Source organism: Schistocerca nitens, chromosome 7, assembly GCF_023898315.1.
Source record: "Schistocerca nitens isolate TAMUIC-IGC-003100 chromosome 7, iqSchNite1.1, whole genome shotgun sequence".
Classification (NCBI taxonomy): domain Eukaryota; kingdom Metazoa; phylum Arthropoda; class Insecta; order Orthoptera; family Acrididae; genus Schistocerca; species Schistocerca nitens.
Window position 1 is genome coordinate 305,100,866 of NC_064620.1, and position 24,607 is coordinate 305,125,472.

At 52.4% G+C, this 24,607-nt stretch overlaps 1 long non-coding RNA gene and 1 other non-coding gene across 2 annotated transcripts in view; both read right to left on the reverse strand.

Moving 5' to 3' along the window:
- The window catches only part of LOC126194709 (uncharacterized), a 219,923-nt gene that overhangs the window by 90,164 nt on the left and 105,152 nt on the right, over positions 1 to 24,607 (reverse strand). The gene's annotated exons all lie outside the window — the stretch shown is intronic.
- LOC126196093 (5.8S ribosomal RNA) lies at positions 5,605 to 5,759 on the reverse strand. The gene has a single exon (XR_007538639.1). It is a non-coding gene; the product is annotated as a 5.8S ribosomal RNA (ribosomal RNA).

Sequence of the window (24,607 nt, forward strand, 5' to 3'; positions counted from 1 at the left end):
GACTGGAGACAGAGCCAAAGGCGGAGTCGCCGTGTTTGTCAATAATGACCACCACTCCTCTGCTCTCCCCCTGGATACTGACCTGCAAGCAGTTGCAGTTGAAATTCATTCCCGTCGAAGGCTTACTGTTTGCTCCCTTTATTTACCCCCTCTGGATGCAATGACCTTAGACGCTCTCACAGATCTTATCGAACAACTCCCCCGCCCCCTTCTCCTCCTGGGAGACTTCAATGCCCATCATGTGCTGTGGGGCTCCACTTCTCTTTGCACTCGAGGTCGAATTTTGGAGAGCCTCCTAACATCTCAAGTGTTGTGCATCCTCAACACAGGTACTACAACTCATTTCTCTGCTGCTACTGGGTCATTCTCAGCCATTGACCTATCTTTCTGCTCTCCCGCCCTCACCGACTCTGTTCACTGGGAGGTCATTGACGACCTTCATTCCAGCGATCACTTCCCCATCCGCATTCATCTCCTGGATGGTGTATTGCTGGAGCAGAGGCCGCCATCGTGGATGATTGGCAGGGCTAACTGGCCTCTGTTCACTCGATTGGCTGTCTTTGAACGCCACAACAGCGTACAGGAATGGGTGGATCACATCACACTTGTGATCCATCATGCTGCTGACCTGTCCATACCACAGTCTTCTGGCCCTCCTAAGCGGCGCCTTGTGCCTTGGTGGACGGAAGAGTGCCATTCAGCCATCCGGGACAGGCGTGCGGCTCTTCGCCGATTTAAATGCCGCCCAACAGCAGCCAATCTTACCGCCTTTCGCATCGCGAGAGCCAGGGCACGCCGTGTCATTAAAGAGAGCAAGAAAAGGTCATGGCAGGAGTTCCTGGACTCCATAAACCGTTCCACTTTTTCCACAAAAGTATGGGAAGCCATCCGGAGGATTTCCGGTAAACGCAGCCGTCTACCAATAGCTGCAGTCCTGAACCAGGGATGCCTCCAAACAACACCCAGAGCCATTGCTCAGACGCTGGCAGAGCATTTTGCACAAAGTACTGCCACTGCAACCCAGGATCCAACATGTCGTCGCTACCGTGCGACTGTCGAACGAGCGAAGTTGGACTTTCGGTCGAACAGTTCTGAGGCCTACAACTCCCCTTTCTCCATGTGGGAACTTGAATCGGCACTTACTGCGACTTCTGACACTGCACCAGGTTACGACCGCATCCGGTACTCCATGCTTCGCCATCTGCCAGCGGTGTCAAAGGAAATCCTCCTCGAATGTTTTAATCTCATATGGCAGACAGGAGTGTTCCCCACCTCGTGGAGGGAGGCAATCCTCATCCCTCTCCTCAAACCAGGAAAGGACCGCACATGTCCCAGTAGTTATCGTAGTATCGCCTTGACAAGCTGTGTCGGAAAGACCCTGGAACGGATGGTTAACCGTCGTCTGGTCTGGCTGCTAGAGAGCAGACAGCTCCTTAGCCGCTTTCAGTGTGGATTCCGAAAATTTCGGTCCACAGTCGACAACCTGACACTCCTCGAGGCGGCTATTCAGCAGGCTTTCCTCCGTCAGCATCACTGTATCGGTGTCTTCTTTGATATCAGTAAGGCATATGATACTACTTGGAGACACTGTATTCTTGCACAACTGCATCAATGGGGCTTTCGTGGCCGCCTCCCCATTTTCATTTAGTCTTTCCTGTCTCAGCGGTTTTTTCGGACCCGCGTTGGTAACACACTGTCTGATCGTTTTGAGCAAGAGAACGGTGTCCCCCAGGGCAGTGTTTTAAGCGTTACCCTCTTTGCCATAGCCATCAACAGTATAACGTCTACAGTGAGGAGTCCAGTACAGTGCTCCTTGTTTGTGGACGACTTTGCTGTTTTCTGTTCCTCCTCCAGTGTTGCAACCGTGAGCCGTCAGTTGCAGCTAACTGTGCGGCGGTTAGAGGAGTGGGCTGCAAAGACAGGTTTTCGGTTTTCTGCCGATAAGTGTGTTTGTGTTCATTTTAATCGTTCTCGTCGTCTTTTTACTTTGCCTGCCTTGCATATGGGGGATGCTGTCCTACATTTTAGAGACGCAGTGCGGTTTCTGGGACTAATTTTTGACTCCAGGTTGTCATGGCTGCCACACCTACGTGACTTGAAAGCCAGATCCCTGAAGGCACTGAACATCCTCAAGTGCCTCAGCCACAGGTCTTGGGGAGCGGACAGGGCGCGTCTCCTTCAGTTTTATCGGGCTTTTGTGCGTTCACGGCTGGACTATGGGTGCACAGTATATGGGTCAGCGAGGCAGTCTTATTTGCGGATCCTTGACGCTGTCCACCATGCTGGGATTCGACTGGCCACGGTAGCTTATCGGACCAGTCCCATACCCAGTCTCTGTGCTGAGGCTGGCGAGCCGCCACTTACCATCCGGCGGCAGCTCCTTCTGGTGCGCCAGGCTTGTAAGTTTCTTGCAGCTCCCAGCTCGCCTGCTCATCGCCTTGTTGCCCATCCACCTCTGGACCGCCTTTTTTCCCACCGTCCCCGGGCTACGTTGCCATTTGGGATCAGTGTGCAACGTGTTCTAGAGTCGCTCGGTGTGGAGTCTGTACAACCCCAAATCCAGGGTTTTAACCGCCTGCCGCCCTGGTTACTGAAGAGGCCCAGAGTGATTTTAGATTTATTGCAGTACAAGAGAGGTTGCACTCCTGCCATCGTTTTTCATGCAGCATTTTCTGCTGTTTTATCTGAGCACCACGACTATGTAGCGGTTTTTACGGATGGGTCGAAACAAGGGGATTCCGTTGGTTGCTCAGTTGTTTTTCCGGATTGTGTCCTTAAGGTCCGACTGCCTCAGACTTTTACGGTCTTTGATGCAGAATTGTCTGCGATCTTGCGGGCGCTGGAGCAGATGAGACATTCTTCCTCTCCTAAATTTCTTGTCTGTTCCGATTCCCTCAGTGCCCTTCAATCATTGCACCATTTGTATCCGGCAGTTAAAGTAGTCCAAACCATCCAGGATGCCCTCCTCCGACTACAGCGACTGGGGAAGGTTGTAGCTTTCTGCTGGGTTCCGGGGCATGTTGGCATCGCTGGGAATGAAAGGGCAGATCTCGCAGCCAAGGAGGCGTGTCTTGATCCACACGTATCTCAGTGTGCTATCCCCGTGCACGCACTCACCTCGCTGTTGAGCTCCCGAGTCATGTGTCGGTGGGAGGACGAGTGGCTGGAAGTGACTGACAATAAGCTCCGTCTAGTCAAGCCCACAACTCGTGTGTGGTGTACTTCCTTTCAGCCCCATCGACGGGACGAGGTTCTCCTCACTCGGCTTCGAATAGGCCACAGCCCTATGACGCATGGCTTCCTGCTCCGGCGAGAGGACCCTCCAATGTGTGGTGCTTGCGGCGTCCAGGTCACTGTGCGCCACGTTTTATTGGATTGCATTTTATTTTCTGACCAGCGGGCCGCGGCTGACTTGCCAGCGGACTTGCCAACTCTTTTAGGCAACACTCGGACGAATGTTGTTAAAGTTTTACAGTTCTGTGCCCTGTCAAATGTTTTTCCAAAGATTTTAGGGAGGGGATTTTAACTTGTTTCCTGTGTGACAAGCTCGCCCATATTTTATGTAAGTGGCCAGCCAATGACGCTTTCCTGTGTCATTCTTGTTGCTATGTTATCCCTTACCTTAGGTTTTACTTTCTTATGTAGTATTTTCCCTCTTTTCCTGCTTTCTTTGAGTGTGTTTTTTCAGTTTTATTAGGTCTCTCCACATTCGTTCCTTTTCATGTGTGTCAGGGCGCTGATGACCTCGATGTTGAGCGCCCATAAACCCCAACACACACACGCTTCGGCAGGTGAGTTGTTACACACTCCTTAGCGGATTCCGACTTCCATGGCCACCGTCCTGCTGTCTTAAGCAACCAACGCCTTTCATGGTTTCCCATGAGCGTCGATTCGGGCGCCTTAACTCGGCGTTTGGTTCATCCCACAGCGCCAGTTCTGCTTACCAAAAGTGGCCCACTTGGCACTCCGATCCGAGTCGTTTGCTCGCGGCTTCAGCATATCAAGCAAGCCGGAGATCTCACCCATTTAAAGTTTGAGAATAGGTTGAGGTCGTTTCGGCCCCAAGGCCTCTAATCATTCGCTTTACCGGATGAGACTCGTACGAGCACCAGCTATCCTGAGGGAAACTTCGGAGGGAACCAGTTACTAGATGGTTCGATTAGTCTTTCGCCCCTATACCCAGCTCCGACGATCGATTTGCACGTCAGAATCGCTACGGACCTCCATCAGGGTTTCCCCTGACTTCGTCCTGGCCAGGCATAGTTCACCATCTTTCGGGTCCCAACGTGTACGCTCTAGGTGCGCCTCACCTCGCAATGAGGACGAGACGCCCCGGGAGTGCGGAGGCCGCCGCCCCATGAAGGTCGTGGATGCCCCATCCTCCCTCGGCCCGCGCAAGGCGAGACCTTCACTTTCATTACGCCTTTAGGTTTCGTACAGCCCAATGACTCGCGCACATGTTAGACTCCTTGGTCCGTGTTTCAAGACGGGTCGTGAAATTGTCCAAAGCTGAAGCGCCGCTGACGGGAGCGATTATTCCGCCCGAGAGCATCCCGAGCCAACAGCGGCGCGGGTCCGGGGCCGGGCCAGGTAGGTCCGTCATCCGGGAAGGACCGCGCGCGCTTGCCGGGAGCCCGAGCGCCCAAAGGGGCGAATGGACTCCTCGAGATATACCGCCGAGCAGCCAACCAGGACACCGGGGCTCTGCCCAACAGACGCGAACTGAGGCCCGCGGAAGGACAGGCTGCGCACCCGGGCCGTAGGCCGGCATCCAGCGGGTCGCGACGTCCTACTAGGGGAGAAGTGCGGCCCACCACACACCGGAACGGCCCCACCCCGCGGCGAGTGGAAAGGCAACCGGACACGACCCCGCCACGGATTGCTCCGCGCGGGCGGCCGGCCGGCCCCATCTGCCGAGGGCGGAGGCCAGTGGCCGGATGGGCGTGAATCTCACCCGTTCGACCTTTCGGACTTCTCACGTTTACCCCAGAACGGTTTCACGTACTTTTGAACTCTCTCTTCAAAGTTCTTTTCAACTTTCCCCTCACGGTACTTGTTCGCTATCGGTCTCGTGGTCATATTTAGTCTCAGATGGAGTTTACCACCCACTTGGAGCTGCACTCTCAAGCAACCCGACTCTCAGGAGAGGTCCCGCCGACGCTCGCACCGGCCGCTACGGGCCTGGCACCCTCTACGGGCCGTGGCCTCATTCAAGTTGGACTTGGGCTCGGCGCGAGGCGTCGGGGTAGTGGACCCTCCCAAACACCACATGCCACGACAGGCGGCAGCCTGCGGGGTTCGGTGCTGGACTCTTCCCTGTTCGCTCGCCGCTACTGGGGGAATCCTTGTTAGTTTCTTTTCCTCCGCTTAGTAATACGCTTAAATTCAGCGGGTAGTCTCGCTTGCTTTGAGGTCGTTGTACGAGGTGTCGCACGCCACACCGCCAGCCAGCTGTGCACGCTACCGAGACAGTACCGGTATGCGAACCGCCAGGCGACGGGCGCGCATCGCTCGTTTCAGGGGACATGGCCGGCCCCACAGGCCGGCACGACACTCCCACGTCTCCGAAGCGGGACAAAAGCCGCGCGCTTCAGTTTACGTAGCCGACCCTCAGCCAGACGTGGCCCGGGAACGGAATCCATGGACCGCAATGTGCGTTCGAAACGTCGATGTTCATGTGTCCTGCAGTTCACATGTCGACGCGCAATTTGCTGCGTTCTTCATCGACGCACGAGCCGAGTGATCCACCGTCCTGGGTGATCTTTTTACAGTTTCCACTGTTTCTTTCAAAACAGTTGCATAGGCGGGACTGAGGCGTTCGACGGCCCCTGTTCCAGTGTTTTGTGTCCAACAGCCTCACGGCCGATGGGCGTCGTACGGCTCCACACCGGAGCGGACAGGCACTCGGGCGAACGTCATTCAAAACCAGCGCGAGGCGCCAGGTGCCGCAGGCCAGCCGCTCCAGAGCTTCAGCGCTCGTACCACACAACATTGTCCGTTAGTTTTGAGACGCACGAGTGGTCCCGCACGCGGCGCACGGCTACTGCGAGCCGTACAGGTAGCGTGTTGCACGTCACGACACGCACATCGAAAGACATGCGGTCTAGTCGGTAATGATCCTTCCGCAGGTTCACCTACGGAAACCTTGTTACGACTTTTACTTCCTCTAAATGATCAAGTTTGGTCATCTTTTCGGTAGCATCGGCAACGACAGAGTCGATGCCGCGTACCAGTCCGAAGACCTCACTAAATCATTCAATCGGTAGTAGCGACGGGCGGTGTGTACAAAGGGCAGGGACGTAATCAACGCGAGCTCATGACTCGTGCTTACTGGGAATTCCTCGTTCATGGGGAACAATTGCAAGCCCCAATCCCTAGCATGGAGGAGGTTCAGCGGGTTACCCCGACCTTTCGGCCTAGGAAGACACGCTGATTCCTTCAGTGTAGCGCGCGTGCGGCCCAGAACATCTAAGGGCATCACAGACCTGTTATTGCTCAATCTTGTGCGGCTAGAAGCCGCCTGTCCCTCTAAGAAGAAAAGTAATCGCTGACAGCACGAAGGATGTCACGCGACTAGTTAGCAGGCTAGAGTCTCGTTCGTTATCGGAATTAACCAGACAAATCGCTCCACCAACTAAGAACGGCCATGCACCACCACCCACCGAATCAAGAAAGAGCTATCAATCTGTCAATCCTTCCGGTGTCCGGGCCTGGTGAGGTTTCCCGTGTTGAGTCAAATTAAGCCGCAGGCTCCACTCCTGGTGGTGCCCTTCCGTCAATTCCTTTAAGTTTCAGCTTTGCAACCATACTTCCCCCGGAACCCAAAAGCTTTGGTTTCCCGGAGGCTGCCCGCCGAGTCATCGGAGGAACTGCGGCGGATCGCTGGCTGGCATTGTTTATGGTTAGAACTAGGGCGGTATCTGATCGCCTTCGAACCTCTAACTTTCGTTCTTGATTAATGAAAACATACTTGGCAAATGCTTTCGCTTCTGTTCGTCTTGCGACGATCCAAGAATTTCACCTCTAACGTCGCAATACGAATGCCCCCCGCCTGTCCCTATTAATCATTACCTCGGGTTCCGAAAACCAACAAAATAGATCCGAGGTTCCATTCCATTATTCCATGCACACAGTATTCAGGCGGGCTTGCCTGCTTTAAACACTCTAATTTGTTCAAAGTAAACGTGCCGGCCCACTGAGACACTCAATAAAGAGCACCCTGGTAGGATTTCAACGGGGGCCGCCTCGGGACGCACGAACACGCAACGAGGCGGTCGCACGCCTTCGGCTCGCCCCACCGGCAGGACGTCCCACGATACATGCCAGTTAATCACCGACGGGGGGTGAACCAACAGCGTGGGACAGAAATCCAACTACGAGCTTTTTAACCGCAACAACTTTAATATACGCTATTGGAGCTGGAATTACCGCGGCTGCTGGCACCAGACTTGCCCTCCAATAGATACTCGTTAAAGGATTTAAAGTGTACTCATTCCGATTACGGGGCCTCGGATGAGTCCCGTATCGTTATTTTTCGTCACTACCTCCCCGTGCCGGGAGTGGGTAATTTGCGCGCCTGCTGCCTTCCTTGGCTGTGGTAGCCGTTTCTCAGGCTCCCTCTCCGGAATCGAACCCTGATTCCCCGTTACCCGTTACAACCATGGTAGGCGCAGAACCTACCATCGGCAGTTGGTAAGGCAGACATTTGAAAGATGCGTCGCCGGTACGAGGACCGTGCGATCAGCCCAAAATTATTCAGAGTCACCAAGGCAAACGGACCGGACGAGCCGACCGATTGGTTTTGATCTAATAAGTGTCCCTTCCATCTCTGGTCGGGACTCTGTTTTTTTTTTTTTTTTAAAAAAAAAGTTTCTTTATTCAAAACATTACATTACATTACTCATATAACCCACTACCTAACTACATTAGTGGGTCTTAATAGTGATACAGTTATTGCAGCTTTTATTCTACACTACAGGTACTTCTATTAGTTTTACTCTAGTCTTACCGCTATGGGGTTCTAAGTTTCTTAATCTAAGAGTCTACATTCTACCTGCAGCGTTACAAGTGTGCCAGTGCTACTATAAACCTACTGGTGTTGGCCCGGCCCACTGAGCTAATCCCAGTGGGCGTGCCCCTGGCACTGGGCTGGCCTTTAACTTGGTGTCGCTGCAGTCTACTCCAGGTATTATCCTATCTCCTACGTCTAATCTAATCTAACTACATGTCATAATTGGTGTGCGGTCAAATCCGGTGCTTTGTACCCCCCTCCCTCCTAGTCCAAGGTAAGGCGGATTCCAGCCGTGTGACGGCTGGCCAGGTCCCCACTTGGCGGTACAGGAAGTGTGCATGAAGTCTAAGTCGGTGAAAGTGTTTGTCTTCTACTGATGGTTGTCCCTCAGAAAGTTCCTAATTACTTTCTTTGATATTACGTCAGTGAGAGTATTTAGGATGTTGAAGGTGTTTTCGTGCCTTATTATGTGGTACGTGTCATTGTTTGGTAGGTGTTGTCGTAGATCATGGGCTACATCATCGAAGAGGCGGCACTCGTACACCACATGTTCTGGAGTACCTTGCACAGCACCACAGTCGCACGCTGGTGTAGCCTGCTTCCCAAACCGACATATATATGTTGGGTATGGTCCATGTCCAGTAAGAAAGTGCAGCATTCCTCTTGTGGGTGTGAAAAATGTAAATTTCAACCTTTCCTCTATATCTGGTAGCAGTTCATAGGTTCTGCGTCCGGTGTCCTCACTACTCCATTGATTCTGCCAGAGTTCTGTTCCTCTCTTTTTAATGGCATGCTTGTCCCCCGCATAGACCCCAAGTATTTCCCTAATTTTTTCCCTATTTTCTTTCTTTGCCCAGTACCAGGCGGCTTGCTCTCGGATTTTTATGTCTAATGGACAAATCCCCATTAGTACTAACAGTGCTCCTCCTGGTGTAGTCCTGTAAGCCCCTGCTGAACGTAGAAGCATATTCCGTTGCACTCTTCTTACGGCCATGGCAGGCATGACCCTCGTGAGTCTGTGTGCCCAGACTCCTGAACCGTATCCTACAATGGAGGTCAGAATACTATTATGATATAGTTTTATTAGGTTCGGTGGGAGGTGAAATCGCTTATGACCAAATCCAATGAGGTTATTTAATAAAACCAGTGACTTTTGGGATACGGTATCAATATGTGATGCAAAGTTCCACCTCTCATCGATGATTACACCCAGGTATCGGGCCTCACGGCGCCGAAGAACTGGCATGTCGTTGATTCTTACGGTGGGATTTCTGACCAATTGGCCTTTGAGAAGCAAGTAAGTTGATTTGTTGGGCGCAATTGTCATTTTACTTCTGTGGCACCACGATGTAAGCACATTTACGGCTCTTTCCACTTTCGGTTCTAAATCCTCACGGCTACGGCCGCCGACCAGCAAGAGGAGGTCGTCTGCGTATGCTATGACCTCTAGCACATCGTCACAGTTCTTTAGATCTTCAAGTAAAGGCTCCATATTGATGTCCCAAAAGAGAGGTCCTAGGACAGAGCCCTGAGGACATCCTTTGGTCACAATCTTCCTGACCGTGCCGCTAGGGGCCGATAGCCAGACCTCCCTGTCTACACAATAGCTCCTCAGACAGCCGTATACTAGCCCTGGACAGTTCTTCTCCCGCAGGCGAGAAAAGAGTGAGGGCCACCACAGGTTGTCAAAGGCGCCACTGATGTCTACCATGATGCTGACAACATACTTGTGCGGGGCAGAGCTACAGACCTCGGCAGCCAGGGCGATTGCGTCTGACGCAGAACACCCAGACCGAAACCCGAATTGTCTGTCGCTCATCCCACACAGCATGCGGTGTGCTGTCAGTCTGTGTGCTAGTAGCCTCTCAAAAAGTTTGCCCAGTACGTCCAGCAAGCAGATGGGTCTATAGGACTTGATTTCTGTAGGATCTTTGTCTGGACCCTTTTTGATTATGATTACATTCGCTTTCTACCAAATAGCTGGGAATTTCCCGAGTTGTAGGCACTCGTTGTACAACTTAGTGAGAGGAGCTACGAGCTGGGGGCAAGGAATTGCACCACTTCCGCAGTAATGCCGTCCGGGCCAGGAGCTTTTCCCTTTTTAAGGGCCTTTATCTGGGCAGCAACTTCCTCTTCAGAGAAGGGGTAAGTTCTTATGTTGTTGTGGTAGTCCCTTTGGTCTTCTCTTCTTATTCCTTTCTGTTCTTGTGTCTCATTTTCCTCCACATCGTCAGGTAACAAGACCCGAAGGAGGGCCTCGGCAGTTTCCTGCCATGTGCCCATCATCCGGTCCCCGTCCCTGACGGTGGATAGCACCATAGGTGATCTTATTTTCTCTCGTACTAATTTGTATGGGACTCCCCAAGGGTCTATAGCCAATTGGCTTTTCTCGTAGTTTTCCCAACTTCTGAGTCTGACAGCCCTGAGCTCCTGTTGGAATTGATCCTTACTCTCTCTGTAGATCTGTAACCATCTTTGTTTTTCTCTCCAGACGACACTCCGCTGGTAGTACCTCCTTGCCCTCCTTACAGCCTGGCGCATCTGTTCTAATTCAGCCGACCATGGTGTGGGGGTGGCCGCAACGGCTCTCCTCCTGGTTGGTACTGTGGCTCGCACCGCCCTGGTGATCGCTTGTACCAGTTCTTCGGCGTACTCGTCCACGTTTTCATCACCCTCCAGCAATGTCAGGATGTTGCACTCTTCCGCGAGACGGTCCCAGTTGGATTTGTTGTAATTGAGCTGCAGCTCCCACCCCATGTCCCAGTGGCACTCCCTTTCCCCAATATTGAAAGAAATTAGGTTATGGTCACTGGTGGTTGCTCAGTCCCATACTTTCCAGTTATTAATTTTTGTGATGAGGTTTGGTGTTACCAACGTAACATCTATATTTGTGCCATCTCACCCGCCGCCTGTATAGGTGGGGGGGGGGGGTTCTCTTGTTGGTTTGCAACCACCAGTTGTAATGCCATTATCGTCTCTTCAGCCTTTAGACCTCGATCATCGTAAGTGCCACTGAACCAAAGGGGGGACTTCGCATTTATGTCTGCCGTCAGTATCATCCTGCGTCCCCGCAGTGCCGTGGTAACCAATGTGAGTGTCTCTAAGAACTCATCTATTTCTCGCCCATATTGGAAATATATGTTGGAGATGTAGATCACTCCTGTCGACGTTTGCAGTTCCACGACATTGCAGTGTTCGCTTGAGAACTGTGCGAGGACCGTGGCCCTGAATGATCTGTTAGTGAATATTATTGCAGCTTTTGGTTCTGCTCCGGTGTATATTATTTGCCAATTGGCGGCCATGTATGGGATCCGTCCAGCTTGGGAGTACGGTTCCTGCAAACAGAGTACATCTAGACTCTTCTCTTCCACCTCCCTCCGAAGTTCCTGCAAGACTAGTTTACTGTTGTGTGCGTTTATCTGACCCACGTTTAGTTGGTTCACGTGGGAAGTAAGTGTGAATGTGTGATTCTGGCCAATTTCTGGACCAGTCGTGAGCTATTCTACCATTGGTTATTACTGCTTGATAATATAGTTCCTTTATGTTAAAATTCTCATTGCGTCTTTCAAAAACCTTTTTGACTAGATCTCGCAGGGCTCCGAAGTCGGTGGGGAGATTCATTGTCTTGAGCTGGATTCTGTCCACAGCCTCCATTACTGGAAATGTGACATCTCTGCCATATTCATGGCCGACACGTACCACATGTCTTAAAACTGTAGTGAGGATTGCCGGCTCCTCCAATCTGGAGAGTTGCAGTGCATGCTCCAGGTTGGGGTATATTCGTTGGGGGTCTATTCACGTTTCTCTCTGGGTTGGTGAGTCAGTGGATGAGTTTGTGCTGGTCACTTCGTTATACTGGACTTTTTCGGTATTTACCGATTCTTTGCTGTGTGGAAGTGAACTCCCTGGTACAGGATGCCTTCGTGGCCGAGAAGGTTCTTGGTTCGACCCAGGTCCCCAGCAGGGAGGAGAGGGAGCTTCTTCTTCACACGGATCTGTTTGTATACATATATCTTTCATTATTATAACCATAGATCTTGGTTGCATAATTTTTTATAAAAATTGTTTGAATTTGCTTGCCCTCAGAGCGTCCCTCAGCCTCTTGCTTGGGGATTTCCTTTTAGGCTTCCTGAGTTCAGTTATGGCCTCAGCCATAGTCAATTCGGGAAGTTAGCCTTTGTTCCAACATCCTGTACGTTGGGCAGTTCCTTCCGGTGGTGTTGCATGGTTTCCTTCCTCTTTTTATGCATGGGATGCAGGTTACATTTTTGTTACAGTTTTTCCTTGTGTGGTCTTCTGCCCCACACCTGGAGCAGGCCGGCTTCCTTTCGCAATGCTTATGGACATGGTCCAGGTCACCGCAGTTGTGGCATCGGGGGACTACTAAGTAGTCTCTGACGTTAAATGCATGGAACCCTATGTATACCTAGCCACATCTTACCGGAGACCTTGGCGACGTGATGGACAACATCTCGCTCCCGAGGCCCGGTTTTAAAATGCAGCTTAAATTCATTTTTAAAAGTTTCCCATTCACTATCGTCAAAATTCTGATTATACAGGGTTTCATATATGTCACATTCGGTCAAGGCTACAGGTACATCATATAAAATAACTAGTGGATTTCTCTTTTTAAGTGGTTCACATTTAACTGCCTTCTTTAGTTTGGTATTATTTAATATCTTGTCTCTATCTTCCTCTGTGGCAAGAACACGATTACGACATTTTTGGTAGCTTTCACTTTGTTGACTTTTATTTTGTCTCTTTCCGGGTCAATGGTAGTTGTAAAAATCTCCTGGACTTTTTTAATGGTCTGTCCAGGTAGTGGTCTTAAAAAGACTGCCGTGTCTGGTTTCTTTGAAACCTTGGCAATCGTTTCTTTTGTTGTTTGGGCCTTCGTGGTGGTTTGCGCCACCACTCCAGCCCATGTCTTGATCGGTTGTTGTCGTAGTCTGGCGTTCTCCTTCTCCAACTCTTCGAGACGCCCTTCGAGCTTTGCATGTGCTATGGCCCAGGCAGCAAGCTCGTTCTTTATTGCCAGGACCGCAGCCTGGCTAATTTTTCCGTTTTTGACACTGGAATCTAGGATCTGACTGATACGACAGTGTCTCTCGTATACATTTTCATCCTCGTGTCCCACTTCCTCCTGTGAGGTAGGGACAGTGGACATACTCGCCCTCGATAACGCACTCGAATCACTCGTCTCTTGTTCTGCCATGATGTCGACGAGTGAAAGAAAGTTGGGAGCCCGTCTCTTACCCCGGACCGGCTCCTCTGGCATGGGGGGGGACTATTGCAGCTCGCCCACCGACCTCGCCCCTAGGTCAAGGGTACTCCAGAGCTGCAGGGTTCAACGCGCCGTTGCCATCGCACTGGTCCCCGTCGAAGGCCTCGTCGTCGATGATTTCACGCGACGCTCCTCGGCAAATGCACCCCGCACTCCGGAGAGGCGGATGCACCCCTCGCCCTTCGCCGCCTACTAGCCTGAGTTTCCACCTGAAGGCCAAGGACCCACTCCTACTCAGGTGGTGGGTCGGTCCCCCAGTCGTTCGGCGGTCTGGGCCTATCTAACCTAGCCCAGGCGATGTCACTACCTCCTGGGTTTGGCAGAACACGCCCCGGTTACCCAGGGGCGTGGCGAAGCACCCTTGCCGACTCGCGCCGTGATCCCACGCCGACAAACGAGGTCGCCGGCATGCAGAGCACCTGCTGGTCTGTGCCCTGCGAACAGCAAGGGACTGGTGTTCGGTACCTCGACACAGCTCCCCCTGTGCACGCACCCTTCGCTTTCGCATCGGGTTGGGTCGCAGCTCTCCCTTTTGTCGCAAAGCGGAATGCCGAGCTTAACATCTGGCACCACAGGAAGGCGGAAAGAGCCACTTGGGTAGGAGAGGCTGTAAGAGACGCATCACTTCCCCTGTGAGGATTGCCGCGGCACACCCGACTGGAAAGCGATACGCTCCAGTGCGAGCTTCCGTGCCTTAAGGCGCGTCGGCAACGGGCGGGCACGCGCCGAAACGCGCCGTCAAGCGACTGACCTCACACCAGACTCGGGACTCTGGTTTTTTTTTTTTTTTTTTTCAAAAAAAAAATCTTTATTCAAACATTACCTTACATTATACATATAACCCACTACCTAACTACATTAGTGGGTCTTATAATGATACAGTTAATGCAGCTGTTTTCTACACTACAGGTACTTCTATTAGTTTTGCACTAGTCTCACCGCTATGGGATTCTAAGTTTCTTAATCTAAGAGCCTACATTCTACCTGCAGCGTTACAAGTGTGCCAGTGCTACTATAAACCTACTGGTGTTGGCCCAGCCCACTGAGCTAATCCCAGTGGGCGTGCCCCTGGCACTGGGCTGGCCTTTAACTTGATGTCGCTGCAGTCTACACTAGGTATTATCCTTTCTCCTACATCTAATCTAATCTAACTACATGTCATAATTGGTGTGCGGTCAAATCCGGTGTTTTGTACTCCCCTCCCTCCTAGTCCAAGGTAAGGCGGATTCCAGCCGTGAGACGGCTGGCCAGGTCCTCACTTGGCGGTACAGGAAGGGTGCACGAGGTCTAAGTCGGTGAAAGTGTTTGTCTTCTACTGATGGTTGTCCCTTAAAAAGTTCCTAATTACTTTCTTGGATATTACGTCAGTGAGAGTGTTTAGGATGTTGAAGGTGTTTTTCGTGCCTTAGTATGTGGTACGTGTCATTATTCGGTAGTTGTTGTCGTAGATCATGGGCTACATCATCGAAAAGGTGGCACTCGTACACCACATGTTCTGGAGTACCCTGCACGGCACCACAGTCGCACGCTGGTGTAGCCTACTTCCCAAACCGACATAGATATGTTGGGTATGGTCCATGTCCAGTAAGAAAGTGCAGCATTCCTCTTGTAGGTGTGAAAAATGTAAATTTCAACCTTTCTTCTATATCTGGTAACAGTTCATAGGTTCTGCGTCCCGTGTCCTCACTACTCCATTGATTCTGCCAGAGTTCTGTTCCTCTCTTTTTAATGGCATGCTTGTCCCCCGCATAGACCCCAAGTATTTCCCTAATTTTTTCCCTATTTTCTTTCTTTGCCCAGTACCAGGCGGCTTGCTCTCGGATTTTTATGTCTAATGGACAAATCCCCATTAATACTAACAACGCTCCTCCTGGTGTAGTCCTGTAAGCCCCTGCTGAACGTAAAAGCATATTCCGTTGCACTCTTCTTACGGCCATGGCAGGCATCACCCTCGTGAGTCTGTGTGCCCCGACTCCTGATCCGTATCCTACAATGGAGGTCAGAATGCTATTATGATATAGTTTTATCAGGTTGGGTGGAAGGTGAAATCGCCTATGTCCAATTCCAATGAGGTTATTTAATAAAACCAGTGATTTTTGGGATACGGTGTCAATATGTGATGCAAAGTTCCACCTCTCATCAATGATTACACCCAGGTATCGGGCCTCACGGCGCCGAAGAACTGCCATGCCATTGATTCTTACTGTGGGATTTCTGACCAATTGGCCTTTAAGAAGCAGGTACGTTGATTTGTTGGGCGCTATTGTCATTTTACTTCTGTGGCACCACGATGTAAGCACGTTCACGCTCCCCCTGCGGGTTCGGGGGTAAGAATAGGCCCGCGGTATTCCTGCCTGTCGTAAGAGGCGACTAAAAGGAGTCTCAAATGTTTCGGCCTTATGTGATGGTCCCCTCTCGGGTTTGACCTCCATCTTTCTAAATTATTCCGAAGAGCGAGCCAATTGGGGAAGGGCGCCTTACATGGTGCACTGTATCCTTCGTGCAATTAGACCTTTAGCCGGCTTTCTCGTCGTTGCAATGGTGTCCCGCTCGTTTTCGATCTCTTGGGCGATTACCACGCTGCACTCTGCAGTGTTTCTTTTATCTGCGACGACGACCTTGGTCAGTTTTGCACCTAAGATCCAGCACGGTAGCCAGTCCGTTGTGGTGGGGCCGCCATGTACCCTCTTGGTTGTAGCCCCCTGACTACACAGGGATCGCTCTACTGATGCCTGCGCCGTTCACTCCCCACGTATGCCAAGGAGTAGATGCCCATCTCCTTGGGGCATCGGGACTCCCGGCAATGGCCATCCTGCCAGGTGGCCTTTGCTGTGGCTGGGTGGCGCCCGTGGGGAGGGCCCTTGGTCGGAGTAGGTGGCATCAGGGTGGATGACACGCAATGAAGCGTGGCACTTCTTCTCTCGCTGGCGGCCAGCCGCCAGCAGTCTCTAAGCGTTCTCGGGCTCAATTTAATGCTGAAAAGTACAATCCGAAAACGTTCCCCTCTCTGGCCACGCCGTGGGAGGAACGTAAATCTCAGGATGGCAGTAGCAAATATTCGCCCCGATTCTTAGTTTGTACGAGGGCTGATGGGGAGTCTTTTCTCTCCACAAAGCCTCAGTTCTTCGTCGAGCATTTAGGGGACAAGTTTGGGGAGGTGGAGGGTTTGTCAAAAATGCGCTCTGGATCGGTCCTGATACAAACGGCATCCTCTGCCCAGTCACGGCGGTTACTTGCTTGTGACAAGTTGGGGGATGTTGCTGTTACGATCACACCGCATAAGAGTTTAAATATGGTCCAGGGTGTTATTTTCCATAGGGACCTCCTTTTGCAGTCTGATGACGAGCTGCGCGCCAACCTCGAACGACGAGGCGTTCATTTCGTCCGGCGCGTTCATCGGGGTCCGAGGGACAACCAGGTTGCTACCGGTGCCTTCATCTTGGCCTTCGAGGGTGATACGTTACCGGAAAAGGTCAAGGTGATGGTCTACCGATGTGACGTCAAGCCCTATATCCCTCCCCCGATGCGGTGCTTCAAGTGCTGGAAGTTCGGCCATATGTCTTCCCGCTGCACTTCCAGCCTCACATGTCGAGATTGCGGACGCCCATCTCATCCCGATACTCCATGTGCCCCGCCTCCTATCTGTGTTAACTGCGGAGAACACCATTCCCCCTGCTCGCCGGACTGTCGGATCTTCCAGAAGGAAAGGAAGATAATGGAATATAAGACCCTGGACCGCCTGACCTACACCGAGGCACGGCGGAAGTTTGAAAGGCTACATCCTGTGCCCATGCCGTCCACCTATGCTGCTGCTGCAACACCTGTTCGAACTTCTTCAGTGTCGTCCCCAACAGTTCGAACTCAGCTCTGTCAGCCATCACCGGCCCCCTCGGTTGTGGGGGGCACTTCACTCCCTGTTGCTCCTGCTCCATCTACTTCAGGAGCAACACCACCCCAACCACCGGGGACATCTGTTCCCCCTTCACAGCCGGAGAAGCGTGGGCCTTCTTCGGCTCCTCTCGCCCGGAAGGGGTCCCTTGGGGCCCTCCCAGCCCAGGCTTTGCCCAGTGCCACAGCGGACACTCGCCAGTCTGCCAAAAAACCACCGGTCGCTGGTTGTAGGGCGTCGCGGTCGTCTTCAGTCCCTGAGACTGACCCAGTGACGCCCTCCCAGCCAGAACCACCAAAGGCACAGAGAGCAAAGCAGTCAAAGAAAAAGGCTCCCAAGAATCCTGAAATTGCGGTGGCACCTGTCCCACCGCAACCTTCTCCCTCTGCGTCCGAAGATGAGGTGGAGATTCTGGCGTCCGCTGAGGACCTCGATCTCGGCGGTCCCTCAGACGCCATGCATGGCACTAGTGCGGGTGCTCAGTCGGAGGCAGCAGGTGATCCGGCGGCGTAATCTGCCTTCCCAGTCCCGTCACGCCTTTCCCAGCCATGGACCACACCATCCTCCAGTGGAACTGCAGCGGTTTCTTCCACCATCTAGCTGAGCTCCGCCAACTTATCAGCCTTCACCCTTTCTTCTGCATTGCTCTCCAGGAAACTTGGTTTCCAGCAATGCGAACCCCCGCCCTCCGTGGCTATCGGGGTTACTATAAGAACCGAGCAGCTTATGAAAGGGTGTCTGGTGGCGTCTGCATATATGTCCTTCACACTCTGCACAGCGAGTCTGTCCCTCTCCAGACGCCTTTAGAGGCTGTCGCTGTACGCGTGTGGACGCCACAGGCTGTTACCGTCTGCAGCCTTTACATTCCACCGGATGGTGATGTCTCGCAGCATGTCCTGGCTGCACTAGTCGCCCAATTGCCGCCACCTTTCCTGCTATTGGGCGACTTCAACGCCCATAAACCTCTGTGGGGTGGGTCAGTGGCAACAGGTCGAGGCGCCATCGTTGAGCGTTTATTGTCACAGCTCGATCTCTCGCTGTTAAATGATGGTGCCTTCACACACTTCAGTGTGGCGCATGGCACCTACTCCGCCATTGACCTTTCACTCTGTAGCCATAGCCTCTTACCGTCTGTCCAATGGAGTGTGCATGACGACCTGTGTGGTAGTGACCACTTTCCGATCTTTTTGTCACTACCACAGCGCCACTCTTCTGGGCGCCCTAGCAGATGGGCTATGAATAAGGCTGACTGGGACTTGTTCTCCTCCACTGCCGCTTTTGAGCCTCTCCCTACTGATGACATTGATGCGGTGGTTCAATCGGTCACCACCGGCATCGTTACTGCCGCCGAATCTGCCATTCCCCGTTCTTCTGGGTCCCCTCGGCGGAAGGCTGTGCCTTGGTGGTCGCCTGCGATCGCTGAAGCGATTAAAGATCGCCGGCGGGCGCTCCAGCGTCACAAGCGACATCCCTCCATCGACCACCTTATCGCCTTCAAACGGCTGCGTGCGCGGGCACGCCTCCTTATCCGCCAAGGCAAGAAGGAGTGCTGGGAGCGGTATGTATCCACCATTGGCCTCCATGTCACTCCATCGCAGGTCTGGGCCAAGATTCGACGCGTCTACGGCCATCGGACCCCTGCCAGCGTCCCTGCGCTCTCACTGAATGGAGCAGTTTGTACTGACTCCGACGTCATTGCAAATCGCTTAGCAGAGCATTTTGCTATGAGTTCCGCCTCTGCGAATTACCCCCAGGCCTTCCGCTCCATTAAAGAGCGGATGGAACGTCGGAGCCTTTCGTTTCGCACCAACCACCTAGAATCTTACAATGCTCCATTTAGTGAGTGGGAATTTCGCAGTGCCCTAGCTGCTTGCCCTGATACCGCTCCTGGGCCGGATGGCATCCACTGTCAGATGCTGAAACACCTTTCAGTGGTCTGCCAGCGGCGCCTTCTCGATCTTTACAACCGTCTTTGGGTCGAGGGGGAGTTTCCGTCGCAATGGCGGGACGGCGTTGTCATCCCCGTCTTGAAACCTGGAAAGAACCCTTTGGAGGTGGACAGCTACCGTCCCATTAGCCTCACCAACGTTCTTTGCAAGTTGCTTGAACGGATGGTGAGCCGGCGCTTGAATTGGGTACTGGAGTCTCGGGGCCTTCTTGCTCCGTCTCAGGGTGGGTTCCGTAAAGGCCGCTCCGCCACCGACAATCTGGTGAGCCTGGAGTCGGCCATCCGTACTGCCTTTGCCCGCCGTCAGCACCTGGTCGCTGTCTTTTTCGACATGCGGAAGGCGTACGATACGACATGGCGTCATCACATCCTTTCTACGCTTCATGGATGGGGTCTTCGGGGTCCTCTGCCGATTTTTATCCGCAATTTTCTGTCGTGTCGTACGTTCCGCGTGCAAGTCGCGGCCTCGCGTAGTTCCTCCCACGTCCAGGAGAACGGTGTGCCACAGGGTTCTGTTTTAAGTGTCTGTCTGTTTTTAATAGCCGTTAACGGGCTTGCTGCGGCCGTGGGAAATTCTGTCTCCGCTTCCCTGTATGCTGACGACTTCTGCCTTTATTACAGCTCTACTGGCATTAGAGCAGTTGAACGTCAGCTACAGGGCGCTATCCGCAAGGCGCAGTCTTGGGCTGTAGCGCATGGGTTTCAGTTTTCGGCAGCCAAGACCCGCGTTATGCATTTCTGCCGGCGCCGAACAGTCCATCCTGAGCCGCAGCTTTATCTTGCCGACGAACTGCTTGCTGTGGTGGAGACCCACAGGTTTTTGGGGGTGGTTTTCGATGCCCGGTTGACTTGGCTGCCACATATCCGGCAGCTCAAACAGGCGTGTTGGCGGCATCTCAATGCTCTGCGCTGTTTGAGCCACACCCGCTGGGGCGCCGACCGCTCTACCCTGTTACGGCTCTACCAGGCGTTAATCCAGTCCCGCCTGGATTATGGGTGCCTGGCTTATGGCTCAGCATCCCCATCTGCGTTACGGGTGTTGGATCCAATTCTCCACAGCGGGATACGCCTTGCCACTGGTGCTTTCCGCACCAGCCCTGTGGACAGCGTACTAGTTGAGGCAGGTGTACCTCCACTGCGGTTCCGACGCCAACGTTTGCTGGCCGCTTATGCTGCCCATGTTCTAAGCTCGCCCGGGCATCCTAACTATCGTCTCCTGTTCCCACGATCGGTCGTCCGTCTGCCAGAACGTCGGCCCCGCTCTGGTTGTACAATAGCGGTCCGCGTCAAAGAGCTTCTCTCTGGGCTTCAGGTTTTCACTGTTCCACCTCCTTTCCGGGCTACTTTGCATACACCCCCATGGTGTGTTCGTCGCCCTTGCCTTCGGCTCGACTTGGCACAGTGCCCGAAGGATTCAGTCCCTCCAGAGGCCTTCCGCCGCCGCTTTCATTCCATCCTGGCCACGTATCAGGGCTCTGGCATTGTTTACACCGACGGCTCGATGGTTGCTGGTCGAGTCGGTTATGCGCTCACTCTAGGGGACCATTCCGAACAACGTTCCTTGCCGGCTGGCTGCAGCGTTTACACTGCGGAGCTGGTCGCCATCTTTCGAGCCCTAGAGTATATCCGCTCCTGCTCAGGTGAGTCCTTCGTTATCTGTAGCGATTCCCTGAGCAGTTTACGAGCTCTCGACCAGTGTTTTCCTCGTTCCCGTCTGGTGATGGCTATCCATGAGTCCCTGCATACTCTTGCGCGTTGCGGCCGCTCTGTGGTCTTTGTATGGACCCCCGGTCATGTCGGTATCCCGGGCAATGAACATGCTGACCGCCTGGCGAAGGAGGCCACGGGACAACCGTCTCTGGATGTTGGCCTCCCAGAGACTGATTTGCGGGCAGTCCTCTGCCGGAAAGTTTTTGCGATTTGGGACGCTGAATGGCACGATCGGATCACGCACAATAAACTCCGTGCCATTAAGGAGACGACGACTGTGTGGCGGTCATCCATGCGAGCCAACCGCAGGGACTCAGTCGTCCTTTGTCGGCTCCGAATTGGCCACTCCCGGCTGACACACAGTTATTTACTGCGACGGGAGGACCCACCTTTATGTCGCTGCGGCTCCATTTTGACGGCGGTCCACATTTTATTGGACTGTCCACTTTTAGCTGTGCTCAGGCAGTCGTTCGCACTGCCTGACACGCTCCCTGCCCTTTTAACAGATGACTCGGCTATGGCTGACTTAGTTTTACGTTTTATTCGGGCAGGGGGCTTTTATCATTTAATCTGAGTGTTTGATTTATGTTCTTGTTTTGTTGATTCTGGCCTTTGGCTTATGCTTTTCAACTGGTTTTTTTAACGTGTTTCTAAGTGGTTGGCTTTTCCTTTTTTTATTTCTATGGTCGGCCAACCACCGTCACACTCTGTGTGGTTTTAGTTCGTTTTGTCTTGTCTTTGAGTTTCTCTTGTTCTGTTTCGTCTGTGTTCTATTCTGTTCCTCGTTTTTATTCTCTGTGGGTGTTCTTTGTCTTTGGAAAAAGGGACCGATGACCGTAGCAGTCTGGTCCCTTTCATCCCCCAAACCAACCAACCAACCACGTTCACGGCTCTTTCCACTTTCGGTTCTAAATCCTCACGGCTTCGGCCGCCGACCAGCAAGAGGAGGTCGTCTGCGTATGCTATGACCTCTAGCACATCGTCACAGTTCTTTAGATCTTCGAGTAGAGGCTCCATATTGATGTCCCAAAAGAGAGGTCCTAGGACAGAGCCCTGAGGACATCCTTTGGTTACACTCTTCCTGACCGTGCCGCTAGGGGCCGATAGCCAGACCTCCCTGTCTACACAATAGCTCCTCAGACAGCCGTATAGTAGCCCTGGACAGTTCTTCTCCCGCAGGCGAGAAAAGAGTGAGGGCCACCACAGGTTGTCAAAGGCGCCACTGATGTCTACCATGATGCTGACAACATACTTGTGCGGGGCAGAGCTACAGACCTCGGCAGCCAGGGCGATTGCGTCTGACGCAGAACACCCAGACCGAAACCCGAATTGTCTGTCGCTCATCCCACACAGCATGCGGTGTGCTGTCAGTCTGTGTGCTAGTAGCCTCTCAAAAAGTTTGCCCAGTACGTCCAGCAAGCAGATGGGTCTATAGGACTTGATTTCTGTAGGATCTTTGTCTGGACCCTTTTTGATTATGATTACATTCGCTTTCTACCAAATAGCTGGGAATTTCCCGAGTTGTAGGCACTCGTTGTACAACTTAGTGAGAGGAGCTACGAGCTGGGGGCAAGGAATTGCACCACTTCCGCAGTAATGCCGTCCGGGCCAGGAGCTTTTCCCTTTTTAAGGGCCTTTATCTGGGCAGCAACTTCCTCTTCAGAGAAGGCGTAAGTTCTTATGTTGTTGTGGTAGTCCCTTTGGTCTTCTCTTCTTATTCCTTTCTGTTCTTGTGTCTCATTTTCCTCCACATCGTCAGGTAACAAGACCCGAAGGAGGGCCTCGGCAGTTTCCTGCCATGTGCCCATCATCCGGTCCCCGTCCCTGACGGTGGATAGCACCATAGGTGATCTTATTTTCTCTCGTACTAATTTGTATGGGACTCCCCAGGGGTCTGTAGCCAATTGGCTTTTCACGTAGTTTTCCCAACTTCTGAGTCTGACAGCCCTGAGCTCCTGTTGGAATTGATCCTTGCTCTCTCTGTAGATTTGTAACTATCTTTGTTTCTCTCTCCAGACGACACTCCGCTGGTAGTACCTCCTTGCCCTCCTTACAGCCTGGCGCATCTGTTCTAATTCTGCCGACCATGGCGTGGGGGTGGCCGCAACGGCTCTCCTCCTGGTTGGTACAGCGGCTCGCACTGCCCTGGTGATCGCTTGTACCAGTTCTTCGGCGTACTCGTCCACGTTTTCATCACCATCCAGCAATGTCGGAATGTTGCACTCTTCCGCGAGACGGTCCCAGTTGGCTTTATTGTAATTAAGCTGCAGTTCCCACCCCATGTCCAAGTGGAACTCCCTTTCCCCAAATTTGAAAGAGATTAAGTTTTGATCACTGGTGGTTGCTCTGTCCCATACTTTCCAATTATTGATTTTTGTGATGAGGTTAGGTGTTACCAATGTAACATCTATATTTGTGCCATCTCCCCGGCCGCCTGTGTAGGTGGGGGGGTTCCCTTGTTGGTTTGCAACCACCAGTTGTAATGCCATTAACGTCTCTTCGGCCTTTAGGATTCGATCATCGTGAGTGCCACTGAACCAAAGGGGGGACTTCGCATTTATGTCAGCCGTCACTATCATCCTGCGTCCCCGCAGTGCCGTGGTAACCAGAGTGAGTGTCTCTAAAAATTCATCTATTTCTCGCCCAAGACTAGTTTACTGTTATGTGCATTTATCTGACCCACGTTTAGTTGGTTCACGTGGGAAGTAAGTGTGAATGTGTGATTCTGGCCAATTTCTGGACCAGTCGTGAGCTATTCTGCCATTGGTTATTACTGCTTGATAATATAGTTTCTCTATGTTAAATTTCTCATTGCGTCTTTCAAAAACCTTTTTGACTAGATCTCGCAGGGCTCCGAAGTCGGTGGGGAGATTCATTGTCTTAAGCTGGATTCTGTCCACAGCCTCCATTACTGGAAAGGTGACATCTCTGCCATATTCATGGCCGACACGTACCACATGTCTTAAAGCCGTAGTGAGGATTGCCGGCTCCTCCAATCTGGAGAGTTGCAGTGCGTGCTCCAGGTTGGGGTATATTCGTTGGGGGTCTATTCACGTTTCTCTCTGGGTTGGTGAGTCAGAGGATGAGTTTGTGCTGGTCACTTCATTGTACTGGACTTTTTCGGTATTTACCGATTCTTTGCTGTGTGGAAGCGAACTCCTAGGCACAAGATGCCTTCGTGGCCGAGAAGGTTCTTGATTCGACCCAGGTCCCCAGCGGGGAGGAGAGGGAGCTTCTTCTTCACACGGATCTGTTTGTATACATATATCTTTCATTATTATAACCGTAGATCTTGGTTGCGTGATTTTTTGCAAAAATTGTTTAAATTTGCTTGCCCTCAGAGCGTCCCTCAGCCTCTTGCTTGGGGATTTCCTTTTAGGCTTCCTGAGTTCAATTATGGCCTCAGCCATAGTCAATACGGGAGATTAGCCTTTGTTCCAACATCCTGTACGTTGGGCAGTTCCTTCCGGTGGTGTTGCATGGTTTTCTTCCTCTTTTTACACATGGGATGCAGGTTACGTTTTTGTTACAGTTTTTCCTTGTGTGATCTTCTGCCCCACACCTGGAGCAGGCCGGCTTCCTTTCGCAATGCTTATGGACATGGTCCAGGTCACCGCAATTGTGACATCGGGGGACTACTAAGTAGTCTCTGACGTTAATTGCATGAAACCCTATATATACTTTGCCCATAGCGGTGAGTTTGCGCCACATCTTACCGGAGACCTCGGCGACGTGATGGACAACATCTCGCTCCCGAGGCCCGGT